The sequence below is a fragment of the Schistocerca gregaria genome, chromosome 8, assembly GCF_023897955.1.
Source record: "Schistocerca gregaria isolate iqSchGreg1 chromosome 8, iqSchGreg1.2, whole genome shotgun sequence".
Taxonomy (NCBI): Eukaryota; Metazoa; Arthropoda; class Insecta; order Orthoptera; family Acrididae; genus Schistocerca; species Schistocerca gregaria.
The window spans coordinates 350,316,930-350,333,072 of NC_064927.1; the positions used below are offsets into that span (position 1 = coordinate 350,316,930).

The 16,143-nt window shown below is 40.7% G+C and overlaps 1 long non-coding RNA gene across 1 annotated transcript in view; it reads left to right on the plus strand.

The window, feature by feature from the left end:
* LOC126284707 (uncharacterized) overlaps positions 1–15,912 on the plus strand; it is a 94,742-nt gene extending 78,830 nt beyond the window's left edge. The window contains exon 2 of the long non-coding RNA XR_007551532.1: positions 14,908–15,912. This is a non-coding gene — a long non-coding RNA (uncharacterized LOC126284707). The remainder of the gene's footprint in view (positions 1–14,907) is intronic.
* The last annotated feature ends 231 nt before the right edge of the window (positions 15,913–16,143 follow it).

A 16,143-nucleotide genomic window follows, 5' to 3' on the forward strand; every position in this document is an offset into this window, starting at 1 on the left:
TCCAGTGGGACATTTTTGAGCAACGTTGGCAGATCATTCTGTAGAAACATAAACATGCCCCTGCAGATGCTGCTCGCCGACCGTGGCCCGTGTTTGTTACAACACGCAACTGAAGGTCGGAGGTTTCAAGCGTCAACTTTAGGTTTCAATATCTCCGGATGTGATTAACATTTTACAATGCAACAAACGGCACTGATTACATATTTGTTTATATGTTCAGATGTGCTAACAAAACGTAGGTTTCTGTTAAAAAAACATACTCCCATGCATTTTTGTATGGTTTGTATTAAACAATTACACTAGCCCCTCTCCTCACGTTTGGTCTGTGGAATTGATTCATCAGTATTTGATGTGGTTTACGAAATATACCCAGCGATAATGTTAGGTGACTTACCCTGTATAAATACATCTCCAAAAGAACAGACACAATGTGCATGAGAAGAATCCAATTCATGGGGCATTTAAAAAGAATGGACTCAAACAGGTTAACACACACAATCCATACATTTTTAAAGAAGAAAACTACAAGACTGAACTGGTACAAACAGAGGAAAAAGACCTGAGAGAATTAGGGTTTCCAAATCTACATGAGAGAAATGAAATCAGAAAAATCACGAACACATGGGGTTTTGAGGAAGAAGAGAGTAAAAAACTAACCGACATACATGGTCTGTGCAAAAAGAAGAGCCTATTCATTGCATATGAAGGAATACTGGGCAAATACGAAGGCCAACAAATGTTGATTATGTGGGGTCCTAAGTGATCCATTGTCAAAGAAGAAGGAGAAGAAGAACATAACATTTACCATCCAGGAGTATTGTGTGACAAAATGACTAATCTCTAATCATTTTGTGTGGCCAAGAGTCAAGACTGCCAAGACTGGGCAGAGACACATATTAAATGCCAATGCAGCAAAGTCAGTAGACATGTTCACATGACAGTGGGCAACTTTCCAGGTACATCTGCTCAATTTGCACACATTCATACTGATGTGGTCAGCCCCATACCTCTATGAAACGGTCAACATTATTTATTAATGATGATGGGTCGTTTCACCTGATAGCTGGAAGCCACACCAGTAGACTACAACTTGGGAGAGACCTTAGCTTCCACCTTTGTTCCTACTTGGGTGTGACTTTTTGGTTGCCCTTTTCATGCCATGATGGATCACACACACCAGTTTGAGTCCAACCTGTTCACATAGCTGTCTAAATTTTTTGGCACTGTGCAGCATAGAAAGATGAGCCATCATCCCGCCAGCAATGGGATGATAGAATACTGGCACTGATTACTCAAAGCATCCTTGATGTTGGGTTGGGTTGTTTGGGGAAGGAGACCAGACAGCAAGGTTATCGGTCTCATCGGATTAGGGAAGGATGGGGAAGGAAGTCGGCCATGCCCTTTGAAAGGAACCATGCCAGCATTTGCCTGGAGCGATTTAGGGAAATCTTGGAAAACCTAAATCATGATGGCCAGACGTGGGATTGAACCGTCGGCCTCCAGAATGCGAGAGCCTTGATGTTCCATGATGCAACTTGGATCACAGCCCTATCAATGGTTTTGCTCAGTCTGAGAAACACTAAGAGCTGGGTTTGGAAGCTTCAGCTGCCAAACTTATGTTCAGTACAATGTTATGCCTTCCAGGGGAATTTGTGGATCCAGAGTCCTTGCAGCTATATAACTTGAGAGATGAAGATTTTTAATTGCATGTCAGCTGAGAGAACACATCTCCTGCATCCAGCCCCAGCAAGCATCCAGACTTGGAACCAGTCCTAATACACCAAGGCCTTCAGAAGTGCACATACACAATGCTATGTTCTGACAAAGTCAAATCCCCGTTACAACCACCTTACCACTTTTCTCAGGACCGCATAAAGTAGCTTGACGAGGAGGCCACACGCTCAGCATTATAGTTAATTGTAAAATCACAACTGTCGCACTGGGTCACATGAAACCAACACACCTCTTTCAAGAAGAAATTCCAATGAGGTCAACACAGCACAATCCTAACCCAGTTCCAACTGTTTTGTCACTACTGATTCCACCAACCATTGATGCGAAGAAGCCCTCAGGATGCACAACACGATTGGATCGATGAGTCCATGTCCCTACAAGGTTTTTGGACATTGCTTCACTTTCCCTGCAGGGGCTGATGTATCAGGCAGAAGTGACACTACAGCACAACCCTGTTTGTGTGGTTTGCATGCATAGTTTTGTAATGCTGTCAAAGTGCTTCTGTCCCAGCTGCTAGAGGTCTGTATTTTATGATGCTTGTGCACTTGCTGTCAGATTAGCTTTCCAGTCTATTTTTAATTAGTTACTGAATTACTTTGAACTATTGAATGTCCTAGTTGTCAGGTCTGTTCTACTTTCATGTAGAACACCTCCATCTAGTATTTGTCATTAATTAACTCCCTGTGCAACTGAATAAACTGTTTATTGCTTCTCACATGAAGAGTCTCTTTCGGTACATCAGCGGCTAATAGTACACATCCAGTAATTTGTTTGGACAGCTGCAGACACAAGGCCAGTCCGACAAGAGCGTCAAAGCTTCAATTTAAGTGTTAGAGAGACATACAACCAGTAGGTGTTTTTGAATTGAAAGCCTTTATCGGTTTCGTATTTTTAACTGGTGTTAACAAAAGTAAAACGAAAGCTTAAAGGATCTGTGGGGAACTGAAAACTTTCACCTTGTAATGAACATAAAACATTTAAAATTCATTATGCATTTCCTTAGACTTGACAGTCATGTGACTCATGATGATAAGAGACATTTCGACAAAATAACAGCCTCAGTCCAAGTGAAGTGATCCAATAAAAATTAGGTTGGTTGCTTGACCATTTTCAAGTATTTGGTTTTTTTAAACATGATTACCCTATAATTGAGAATTACCTAGCCCCTTTACTGAATGGCGACCATTTTTATTTTTAAGTGCACATCGGTTTTTCAGTTTGGAGATGTTAGTGTTAACTCGAATATCACTGCGCTGGATGATTAAGTTACAACATTGCAATTGACATGATTGTTTTTAGAAGAGCCTCATCTATAACATTGTTTATTACCCTAAATTCAAAAATAACCAGTCAAAATGACCTCCAAAGTTTGGTACTGAACATTTAGAAAATCCACTTTTTAGACAAAAAAATAACCACCAAGAAGTGATTTACCAGTGTATATTTTTTCTCTAGTTAGATATCATAAACTATTAGTCTTGTATAGAGCAAGAGCCCTGACAAATGGTTGCTTGATTTTTTAAATAGATTTTTGACATTTAAAAATCTTTATCTTTTGTAAATTTTGGGGCTAGTCACCTCTGGTGGGATTGAATATAAAAATTTGATTATTGCACATTTAGCACACCAATATGATAGAAAAGTACTGTAAAAATTTCAAAATTGATGTTTGACTTTGAACAAAGATGTGGGTTTTTGAAACAGGAAATAATTCACATTACACAACAACTGATCTTATGGCTGTTGCATACTTCATGTGTGTTATTGGCTAGATGAGATCAATTATTATTGAAGTTAAGGAACCAAATTATATGTAAAAACTCGAAAAATTACTGAACTAAACATTTATATTATCTTAACAAATTTAAAATAAATGTTTTCAGTTAACATACTTTAAGAGGTTCTGTGCTTCCGAATCTTAGTGGCGATTGTTAAGAACACTTATTTCTTCAGACCACTTTTGTGATATAGAGTAAGACCTCCCAGTTGCTGAGGTAAGTTCAAGCACTGAAAGCTTCCTTAATACATTTTTCATTGGTATCCAAACTTCGTCACTAGTACATTTCTCGAATGGTGTTCTTGAGCCAGCAGGGTGGTAAAAATGCACAAAAACATCATTGTTTTCCAAACTTATTCTTTCAATAGCGACCATGGTCCATCAAACACAAATGCCATTGTGTCATGCAGTGTTAAGACAGAGATGTAAATTCACTGGCACAATGATCTCTGTAAATTTCGGTTTTTGATGTTACACAGCATCGCACAAAGTTTTCTGAAAAGCCAAGGAATTTGTGGAATTGCCATGTTCCTTTTATTGCTATACAGCTTTCAAATCTGGTTTGAAGTGTTGTTTTGTTATGAAGAACTACTTGTTCTTTCTTGGTGGGGGGAAAAAAAAAACGATGGTGATGCCTTTAATGGTATCCTTGCAAAAGGCGTACATGTCCTGTACTGTAAGAATTCATCGTCTGTGGTTGCTTGTCTCTCACTCATCTAAATCCCCGCTTTGAGGAAGTGTTTGTGGGGAGTTTGTAGCCTTGCAGGTTTTACTCCACTTTGCACTTGTGTGTGTGTTTATTTCTGTGATTTTTTTTGTCTGTGTGATGTGATGATTGTTCTGTGTGTGTCTGGTACTTGCCTGGGGTTGGCGTGATGATTGGTATTTTTGGGAGAGGGAGGAGAATTAGGAATATGGTATATGGATGTTCTCTTCAACTTAGTCGTCGAAGATCGTCATTGGGCATTTGTGCTTGTCATGGGACATGTCATACCGACCTAAGGTGTGGGTGAGGTTATTTCCAGATCTGGAAGAGCTCTAGTAGAAAGCTCTTTCCAGACCTTGGAATCTTTCTTTGAGGAGTGGGATTTCAGCAGTGGTGTGCAGATCATCGGTGGGGAAACCCATGGGTAGGTTCAGAGCCGTTCTGAGGCTGTGGTTCCGCAGCCTTCGGAGTTTGTTCAGGTGCTGCTTCGCCATGTATCCCCAGACAGGGCATGCATACTCCATTATTGGCCGTATGAGGGCCTGATAAATGTTCACTCCTACAGCGCAGGGAAGGGAGCTGGATGTGTTGAGGACAGAGTATAGGATGGACATTCTGGCACAGACCTTCCTGTGGACCTTGTTTGTGTGGGGTTGCCACGTAAGAAGAGAGTCCAGGGTTACACCAAGGTACTTGGCGGTTCTGTCCCAGGGAAGTTGGGTTCTGTTTAGGTGAAGGTGGAAGGGGGGGGGGGCGTTCCGAGCCTACGTGTGATCATCATAGCTTGCATCTTTTAAGAGTTGATGGTGATGCTCCAGCGACAAGCCCAACTTTCTGTGTCATCTAAAACCCTTTCTAGCCTACGGATGACAGGTCCTTGTTCACATTTCAAGTGTAGAAGGCTGTGTCATCTGCGTACTGTGCGGTGTGCACCAGGGTGGCCGTTGGTGTGTCCGCAGTGTACAGACTGTACAACACAGGTCCCAGGACCGATCCCTGTGGCACCCCAGCATGAATACATCTTTTGGTGGAGGTGGAGGTTTCTAATTTGACAGAGAAAGTTCTGTCCATGAGATAGCTTTTGATCTGCTTGACTATGCTCCTGGGGAACCCTTGTGTATACAACTTGTAGAGTAGCCCTCTATGCCATACTGAGTCGAAGGCTTTGGCTATGTCTAGTAGCACTATCCTGCAGTAGCCTCTGTGGTTGAAGCCCTCTATGGCTGCTTCAACCACTCTCATGATTTGTTGTGGAGCAGAGTGGTTCTGCTGGAATCCGAATTGGAAATCCGGTAGAAGTTGCTCTCTGGTAATGTGGTCCTGTATGGGTATTAGCACGAGGCACTCTTAGATCATGCTGAGAGTTGGCAAGAGGCTAATCAACCTGGAGTGCTGTGGGAATAGAGGGTCTTTCCCTGGTTTGTGTATCACAACCACTTCCACGTATTTCCATCAAGCTGGGAACTCGTGGGAACGAGTAATCTCGTTGAAGACATTCGCGATGTGTTCGATAGTCAAGGGTGGGAGGTTTTCAACTAACTGATTGGTGACATCATTATATCCTGGCGCCTTTTTTGTGGGAAGGGACCTGATTACTTTTGCCACGTCTTCAGGGGCAAAAAGTGTGGGCTCATCCTCTGGGTCCTCCTCAGCATTGAGGAAGACAGACATTTGACAATGGACAACCTCTTCTTGTTCTTCATCCTGAAGTTCTGCGGCTTGGAACTGCTTCTCAAAGGATTCGGCCAGGGCATTGGCCTTTTCAGCATGGCTGTACGCCAGACCCCACTCGCCGTGCAGTGGCAGCATCCTAGCACGTCTTTTTGTGAATTGTTTGATTGCTTCCCATAATGTGTGATCGTCTACTTTGAGAGCTGTGAGGTGGTTTTGCCATTGCTGGTTTCTGTGCTCACTGAGCGCTACCTTCAGCTCTCTCTGCGGATGATTGAGCAGCCTCCTGGTGGCTTGATTTCTGGTGATCTTCCACTCTTTCGCCACTCTGTTCTTGTGACGGATTTGGGCTAGTAAGTGTTCCGGGAGTTGTACTTGCAAGGGTGGGCCATCCCTTTGTGGGGGAGTGGCATCTTTCGCTACCTGCAAAATGGTTCCTGTTAGATCTTGTAGCGCTTGTTCTACTGTTTCGGCAGTAGGTGGCAGAGCGTGAGCGATATCAGAGGCAACAGTTTCTCAGTATCACTCCCAGTCTGTGCGTTTGTAAGATGACTGGTACCGTGGGAGTGCTACCCATTTTCCCACATTGACCTCTAGAATCACTGGGTTGTGGTTGGAGGACATTTTGTTGATTGTCCTTGCGGCCACAAACCCCGTGACCCTCCTAGTGAGGGCTATGTCTAACACGTCGAGCCTACCTCCATTTTTTGGAAAATGTGTGGGCTCAACCAGATGCCATGGTTCGAAGTGGTGGTTGCGTGCTAGTCTTTGCAATTTGGCTCCTGCTCTGGAGGTTACTTTAAAGTTCCAATTGGGGTGTTTGGCATTGAAGTCACCTCCTACTATGAATTTGCCTTCAATTTGCCCTAGAGCAGCTATATCTCCCTCATCTATCTTGTCTTGTGGGGGTCAGTAGATTGCAACAATTGTTAGGGGTTCGGTGGCAGTGGTTACTTCCATAGCCACTGCTTCGATTTTATTGGTAGCTGGTAAGAATACCTGGTGGTATGGGATCCCTCTTTTTATGTATATGGCCACCCCTCCGCCTTGGGTTGGCCTGTCGTAATGGCAGCTAACATAGTTGGGGCTGTCACTTTTATTCCTGGTTTTAGGAGGGTTTCCCCCAGCAGGCATATGTCAATGGAGAACTCCTTCATCTGTTCTCTGAACTCGACCCCTTAATTAACAATGCCATCTGCATTAAGACACACATTGTCAGGCCTTGGATATTTGATCGTCTATCCGTGATGGGGTGTTGAAACTACTGAGGATGTCACAGAGGGGGCAACTGCTGCCTGAAGGGCAATGAGGATCTGAGTGTTCTGCTTCTGGTCCTCCCTGAATTCCTTCATCAATTCCATGACGAGGTTCATGGTCTGCACCATAAAGCCTAACAACTGATCCAAGGGGGCGGACTGACTGTGGAATTCTGTAGAGCTTCCTCTGTCTGGGTGGACCTAGTCATTGTTTTGTGTGTTTCCCGGTGTTTTTCTTGTGACTGTGTTTGGTATTGTGAGGATAGGGCTACATTTTCATGGTTTATCGAGGGAGAAACCACTTCTGCATATGTTGCCCTTGGTTTTACCCAAGCCCTGTCTGTGTGTGTTGACGTGTTTTCTTTCTTTGTGTGAATGGCTGGGGTGGTGCTGTCTGGTTTTCGTTTGTGGAGGGCGCTTTTGTACTGTGTGGTTTTTGCCACACAGCATGCACCTTATTTGTGGGTCTGAAGGTTTTAGTGTGCATGATCTCGTGTCATGGGCCTCAGCACACTTTCTGCACTTTATCGCCATGGTGCAGTGTGTGGGGATGTGATTTAAGCCCTGACACCTGAAGCACTGCACCGTCTTGTTTTTGCGGCGGAGTGGTTCGGTGGTGACCGGCGGAGCCAGGACGATCTTAATCTCCCTTTTGTTCTGTGGGATGTCTGGCATTGTGGCCTGGAAAAGTGGCCACTTGCTCTCCACTTTGCCCATCTGCTGCACGGCCTTGACGACGTACCCCTGGGCAGTCAAGTCTGTTTTGACTGCCTGGGGGGACAGTCATCTTGGGACGTCTGTGATGACGATATACTTGTTTCGTGTTTTTGTTGTGGGGAACATGTAGTGGGGTATGTTTTTTTTTTGTTAGTGAAAAGTGTTTTGACTGTATTGTAGTCTTCTAGTGAGTGTAGTGATATTTTTATTTTGTCACCACCGGCATGTTTCATCTCGAAACTGCCTCCCCCAATTTCTGTTTGTAGCAAGTCAAAGAGCTCCTCGTAATTCTGGGGAAACTCTGCGACAACCGGAGGGAGTTAGTGGGTGACTTGTTTCTGTGTTTGTGTTTCTGTTGTGTTGTTTTGTGTTGTATCTGGCTCATCAGCCACCACCTGAAATCTGTTTGGGGTGGGTTCCACTCCCCCGCCACCCAGAAGCCTCAACTGGCGAAAGCTTTTCTTCACCAACACGAAACCATCCAAATGTTGCCCAGTTACGTGGTTCCCTTCCAGGGCGATGGTTTCCTGGTTTCCCCCCCCCCCCCCCCCCCCCTCCCCAGGCAACTACAGGTGCTGTGGGGGGCACAGGCTCCTCAGAGGGCGAGGGAGTGGTCGTGGTAGTGGTGGTGGAGCATTTATTCTAAGTCTTTTCTATTTTTTTCAGAAATTCATAGGATCTTTCTTTCAACAGTAACCTTTCTTTTTCCTTTACAAAATTTTCTTATTTTTGAAGCAAGATATGCCTTTAAATTAGAACAAGTAATATCCAGTTCACTAATAGCTTCCTCATTAGGAATGTCAATGCCATTTACAAGGTGATGTTATTCTGGTAGAATTTTTTTTTCCCCTGTCATGTTACTCACAAACTGAGGATACAGAAGAATTTGCTCACTATGTGAACGGGGTTTGTCTATCTTCATCAAATTCATTAACAGTTTTTTAAGTTTATGGAAACTGAACCATAAACTTTTTTGTAACACACTTCACCTACTACCTCTCCAATAGAACACTGTTCATCTATTTTATTGTAATCCAATTAGTCTCCTAGATTTATTATTGTTAAATTTTAATATTACTATAGTTAATTAAAATCACACTTACAACAAAATCACATAAAATGTTCTACAATCTCAATGAAGTATGTTAATCCACTCTAACAGAGTTTTCTGAACAAACTGACTACAAGAATGCCACATCCAGCAAATGTAGTGGGGGTACACAGTTCATGCACAGACTTGTCACTGACTGCTGAGTTCCTGTGCAGGCTTGCTACTCTGCCCACTGACCTCCTGTACACACTTGTCTTGAGGACTAAACTCACGCACAAAACTGTAGCCTTCTCAACGGTAGAGAAATTTCACGTTTATTATTTTACTTTTATCATTTTGAACTTGTGGTAATGTGCTACTTTATTGAGAATAAACCTAGATGTAAAAGGGGAATTTTTTAACATAATCTCCAATTGTTTAATATTATGTTATTAAAATAAATAATACTAACCAATTCAAGAGTAGGAAAAGGGAGAGAAGGAAACATAGTAGGTGAATATCGATTGGGGATAAGAAATGAAAGAGGAAGGCATCTGGTAGAATTTTGCACAGAGCATAACTTAATCATAGCTAACACTTGGTTCAGGAATCATGAAAGAAGTTTGTATACATGGAAGAATCCTGGAGATACTAGAAGGTATCAGATAGATTATATTATGGTAAGACAGAGATTTAGGAACTAGGTTTTAAATTGTAAGACATTTCCAGGGGCAGATGTGGACTCTGACCACAATCTATTGGTTATGAATTGTAGATTGAAACTGAAGAAACTGCAAGAAGGTGGGAATTTAAGGAGATGGAACCTGGGTAAATTGACTAAACCAGAGGTTGTACAGAGTTTTAGGGAGAGCATAAGGGAACAATTGTCAGGAATGGGGGAAAGAAATACAGTTGAAGAAGAATGGGTAGCAGCAGAGGATCAAGTAGGTAAAAACACGAGTGTTAGTAGAAATCCTTGGGTAACAGAAGATATACTGAATTTAATTGATGAAAAGAGAAAATATAAAAATGCAGTAAATGAAGCAGGCAAAAAGGAATACCAACATCTCAAAAATGAGATCAACAGGAAGTGCAAAATGGCTAAGCAGGGATGGAAAGAGGACAAATGTGAGGATGTAGAGGCTTATCTCACTAGGGGCAAGATAGATACTGCCTACAGGAAAATTAAAGAGACCTTTGAAGAGAAGAGAGCCACTTGTATGAATATCAAGAGCTCAGATGGAAACCCAGTTCTAAGCAAAGAAGGGAAAGCAGGAAGGTGGATGGAGTATATAGAGGGTCTATGCAACAGCGATGTACTTGAGGACAGTATTATGGACATGGAAGAGGATGTAGATGAAGATGAAATGGGAGATATGATACTGCGTGAAGAGTTTGACAGAGCACTGAAAGACCTGAGTCGAAACAAGGCCCTGGGTGTAGACAACATTCCATTAGAACTACTGACAGCCTTGGGAGAGCCAGTACTGACAAAACTCTACCATCTAGTGAGCAAGATGAATGAGACAGGTGAAATACCCTCAGACTTCAAGAAGAATATAGTAATTCCAATCCCAAAAAAAGCAGGTGTTGACAGATGTGAAAAGTACATAACTATCGGTTTAATAAATCACAGCTGCAAAATACTAACGAATGGAAAAACTGGTAGAAGCCGACCTCGGGGAAGATCAGTTTGGATTCCGTAGAAATGTCGGAACACGTGAGGCAATACTGACCTTACGACTTATCTTAGAAGAAAGATTAAGGAAAGGCAAACCTACATTTCTAGCATTTGTAGACCTAGAGAAAGCTTTTGACAATGTTGACTGGAATACTCTCTTTCAAATTCTAAAGGTGCGAGGAGTAAAATACAGTCAGCAAAAGGCTATTTACAATTTGTGCAGAAACCAGATGGCAGTTATAAAAGTTGAGGGGCATGAAAGGGAAGCAGTGGTTGGGAGACAGGGTTGTAGCCTCTCCCCAATGTTATTCAATTTGTGTATTGAGCAAGCAGTAAAGGAAACAAAAGAAAAATTCGGAGTAGGAATTAAAATTGATGGAGAAGAAATAAAAACCTTGATGTTCGCCGATGACATTGTAATTCTGTGAGAGACAGAAAATGACTTGGAAGAGCAGTTGAACAGAATCGACAGTGTCTTAAAACGAGGGTATAAGATGAATATCAACAAAAGCAGAACGAGGTTAATGGAATGTAGTCGATTTTTTCGGGTGATGTTGAGGGAATTAGATTAGGAAATGAGACTCCTAAAGTACTTAAGGAGTTTTGCTATTTGGGGAGCAAAATAACTGATTATGGTCGAGGTAGAGAAGATATAAAATGTAGACAGGCAATGGCAAGGAAAGCGTTTCTTAAGAAGATAAATTTGTTAAAATCGAGTATAGATTTAAGTGTCAGGAAGTCGTTTATGAAAGTATTTGTATGGAGTGTAGCCATGTATGGAAGTGAAACATGGACGATAAATAGTTTGGACAAGAAGAGAATAGAAGCCTTTGAAATGTGGTGCTACAGAAGAATGCTGAAGATTAGATGGGTAGATCACATAACTAATGAGGAGGTACTGAATAGAATTGGGAAGAAGAGGAGTTTGTGCTACAACTTGACCAGAAGAAGGGACCGGTTGGTAGGACATGTTCTGAGGCATCAGGGGATCACAAATTTAGCATTGGAGGGCAGCATGGAGGGTAAAAATCATAGAGGGAGATCAAGAGATGAATACACTAAGCAGATTCAGAAGGATGTAGGCTGCAGTAAGTACTGGTAGATGAAGAAGCTTGCACAGGATAGAGTAGCATGGAGAGCTGCTTCAAACCAGTCTGAGAACTGAAGACCACAACAACAACAACAACAACAACCAAATATAGGTTAATAGCATTAATTAATTGAAGGTTACAACTAAATTTTATTACAATGAAACAATAAACCATTTAAACAGGGAACAACTATAAGATCAATTGTAGTATAATGTTAATTATTTCCTCATTTTTAAAAATTCATGTCTTTGTTCATAGACAGATATCAATGTTCAAATTTTTGCAGTGCTTTGCTATCATATAGATGTACAAAAGTGCAAAAATTAAATTTTTATATTCAGTCCCACCAGAGATAACTATCCCCATACTTCATAAAAAACAAAGATTTTCAAATTTCACAAATTTATAAAAAATTAAGAAAACCTTTGTCAGTGTTCTTGCTCTATATAAGGCTACTAGATTATGATATCTAACTAAAATAAAAAATACAGTCTGGTAAATAACTCCTTGGTTGTTAATTTTGGGTCTAATAAGTGGATTTATAACTTAACCCAGTGCAGAGATATTCAAGTTAACACTAATGTCTCCAAATAGAAAAACCGTTGTGCACTTACAACTAAAAATGACCACCTTTGTGGAACGGTGCAAGATAATTTTTTAAAAAAACAATGAACTTCTCAATTACAGGGTAATCACACACAGAACTGCCAAAAATCCAACACCCTCAGACAAATGTTAAAGTAGATGGGAAACTGAAAGGATACTGTTCACAAAACCAAACAAATATTGAATTAAGATGTATGGTCTTATCGATTCCGAAGTATGTTACCTGAATAATTTGGAAATATAAACTGGCTTGGAAGCACATAAACAATAAGCCTTCTGATGTTTTATTCTGACTGTGTGAACATACTTATCAGTCAGGTCGAAATGTGACAGCAAACAAATGGTGTACTGATATTGGCTTGGTAGAAAAGTTAGGAAGGAAAAATCTTTTCTTTTTTGGGGGAAGGGGGGGGGGGGGGCAGTGAAGAAAAACAAGCGTGAGATTCCTTTGGAGTTTGCTACCAGTAATGGAAGAGCTGTCCATAGTTCACTTTTTCGCTTCAAGGAAGGCCTTACCCTAGTTTCGTATGATCCTACAAGGTGTACAACTTTGCTTCCACCATTTTTTCCACAAAATTTGAGGCTTCAGTGAAACAAATTGGTTACACATGTATCATTCAAAGTATTTTCCATTGCTGGCCACTACTTTCTCCCATCTTTTGGACAGTGTACGAATCCTGCGTCAAAAAAATTGTTCATCTTTTGACGCAATCCATAAATTGATCCAATTTGTGACTTCTTCATGAGATCGGAAGTGTTGGTCAGCCAGGCCATGTGCCATTGACCTAAACAGGTGGTAGTCAGAGGGAACAATGTCTGGAGAATACAGCAGGTGGGATAGGACTTCCCATTTTAACGTTTCCAAGTGCGCTTTGACCTCTTTTGCAGTATGGGGTCGAGCGTTGTCATGTTGCAAAATTACTTTATTGCGCCTCTCTCTGTATTGCGGCCATTTATCTTTTAATGCTCTGTTCAAACACATTAATTGCATTTGATAACGAGCACCTGTGATTGTTTCACTTGGTTTTAACACATCATAGTTCACGACACCGAACTGGTCCCACCAAATGCAGAGCATGATCTTGGAACCATGAATATTCAGTTTGCCCATCGGCATGGAAGCATGGTTGGGATATCCCCATGATTTTTTGCGTTTAGGGTTATTGTAACGAAGCCATTTTTTGTCCCTGGTCACAATGCGGTGCAGAAATCCCTTCCATTTTTGCCTCTGAAGCAACTGTTCACAAACACACAAATACCGTTCAACGTCTCTTGGTTTCAGCTCACACAGGACCCAAGTTCCTTCTTTCTGAATAATGCCCATAGCCTTGAGATGTTTTGAAATGGCTTGCTGTGTCACTCCCACTAATCGTACCAATTCTTCTTGAGTTAGACATGAGTCTTAATTCAGCAGTGTCTCTGATTCTACATCTTCAAAAACATTCTCTCTCCCACTACTATGCCAGTCTATGATGTTAAAATCACTGTTCGTGAAGCATTGAAACCACTCACGACACGTTCTTTCACTGAAAGCGTCCTTACCATACATACTTGAGAACATTCAATGAGGCTCAGCTGCTATTTTCTTCATATTGAAACAAAACAATAACACCTCCCAGAAATGATGAGAATTAGGCTCATAAACTGACATTTTCAATCAAGAACAATTTTATGATGCTGACACAAAATGACTAATGTTTGAATGGGGTTATGTTGACCGAGGTCCAAGCTAACTGCCTGACATCTGTGACCTGTTTCTTTCGACCACTACTTACTGTTGTCGCCACCTATTGGCAAACGGTGGAAACAAAGTTGTACACCTTGTAAAAATGGGAAGCCTGTGATCCTGGCATCAAGCTTGTATGAAGACAATTCAGTAGATGCTGACACTGGAAATAAACAGAAGCGATTCATCAAAACATTTTACAATAGCGCCAAAGGTGGAGTCGACACTAGTAATATATTGACCACTGCATAGTGTTGCAAGAAATGTGTGCTATTGGCTGATAGTTAACAATTATAGCAAGTTAAAAATTTCTATAAAAATATTAATTCTTCTAGACATTCCTGTTCATGTAACTGCCCCCAACATTTGCTTTAAAAATGTACCAGTGTTACTTCTGCGGCATTTTTGCACCCTCTGTTGACATACTCCACTACTTCTCACTTCTCCCATTTCAGTGCATTGCCCCACATCAGTTTTCCTCAACACTCAGCCACGCCTATACCTTGGTGCAGCCATATCCAGTGTTACAACATGTAGCTTCTTGCTGTTTTCACTGGGGTTGCAGCACTGGTTAGCCATCATTTGTTTACATTACCAGAAGTTAGTGTGCCCATAGTTTTTTGATTTTCTTACGCTACGTCCTTTTTTAGGTCTAAAAATGCAACTTGTTGCAGTGTTCAATTACGTGGCCTACAACCACTTATTTTTGGTAGTCATTTTCTGGATCACTTAAATTACATTTTAACTGGTAATGCTAATAACAAGTGCCATCCCAACATTGGGAGAGCAAACTGTTTCAGTGGCCTAAAGTTAAGTTAGTTATGTATTTCAGTCCCTCTTTTTTCAGTTTTAGGTCCCTCACATTTTTGGTATAATTAATTTGCTCCTAATCCAAATTTTGTATTTTTGTAGGTTTTATCACCTGAAGATATGATTACAATATTGTGAAGCCAGTCATGTATAATCTGGGGATAAAGGATTATCAACAGCTAATGCAGTTTCCAGATTTTTTAAGAAGATTTTAACAAAAAACATTGACAGAAATTTTTAACATGTATCAACTAAGCCCACAGTGTAAAGTCATACATTTTCTGCTGTTACGAATATGAGTGGGATCAGCACACAAGTAATATATTGTGGAAACAACAGGAATTTTATTAGAAGAAAAAGATACCTGAAACAACAGTCTCATGCATTAGTTATAGCTTACTTGGATTGAAGAATCTTGGACACCACAAAAATTCATACGTATCTTCAACGGAGACTACAACATTGTAGGCTAACATGAGGAAGAAATAGAAGATGAAATCAAAATGGAGGAGAAGGAATGTGGAACAAGAGGAAAAGATGTAATACGCGCATAGTAAAGAAGTGTTTGACAAAATAATGTTGCAAAATGTGTCAAAAGCTAATCTGTTTGATGCACATTGAAACTTTTAGCTCTGACTGCAGTAAAATTCCTGATGTATTACTGTAGCCCAAAAGTGACAATGAGACAGATTAGTGTGTAATATTGTCATTGTTGTTGTCCTCTAATGTCATCTTTCCATTTCTGTAAAGATATTTGTCATTTATAAGAAGTTTCACTAGTGAAATTTATTAAAGAAGCAAGTGAAAATGCAGTGTTGTTATCGTTTGTTACCACAGTTCAACACTGACAACAAGAAATCTGAATGATTACCTTTCTATTGTTGTTGTGCTCTTTGTCTTTCTTTAAAGATATTTCATTTACAGAGTTAGTTAGTTAGTTGGTTGGTTACGTGTTCGTGGATCTTTTACTTAATAGATTGTAGTGATGTGGAGCAAGCCATTTTATATTTACATTGCAAATTGATGTGTACATATGTTTACAGTATGAACGTTTCTAAGTTGTTTTTTGTTTTGTTAATGTGATTTAATAAATAACCATGTGAATAAGCAGTGTGATCAATTTGATACACTATGCCCTATCTCACTGTGAAAAGCACTGTGCCTGACAAAAGGGTAACGAGTGCAGTGTTATGTGTCATGTAATGCTACATGCAACTGATAACTATTCTTAATCATTATCTTTGGTGCAGTCATTGACTTATGTTTCCTTGTGGTTTTAAATCTTTTATTCTTTTGTTGAATGTACTATGTAATGAGTCAAATGAGATATGGTTTAGT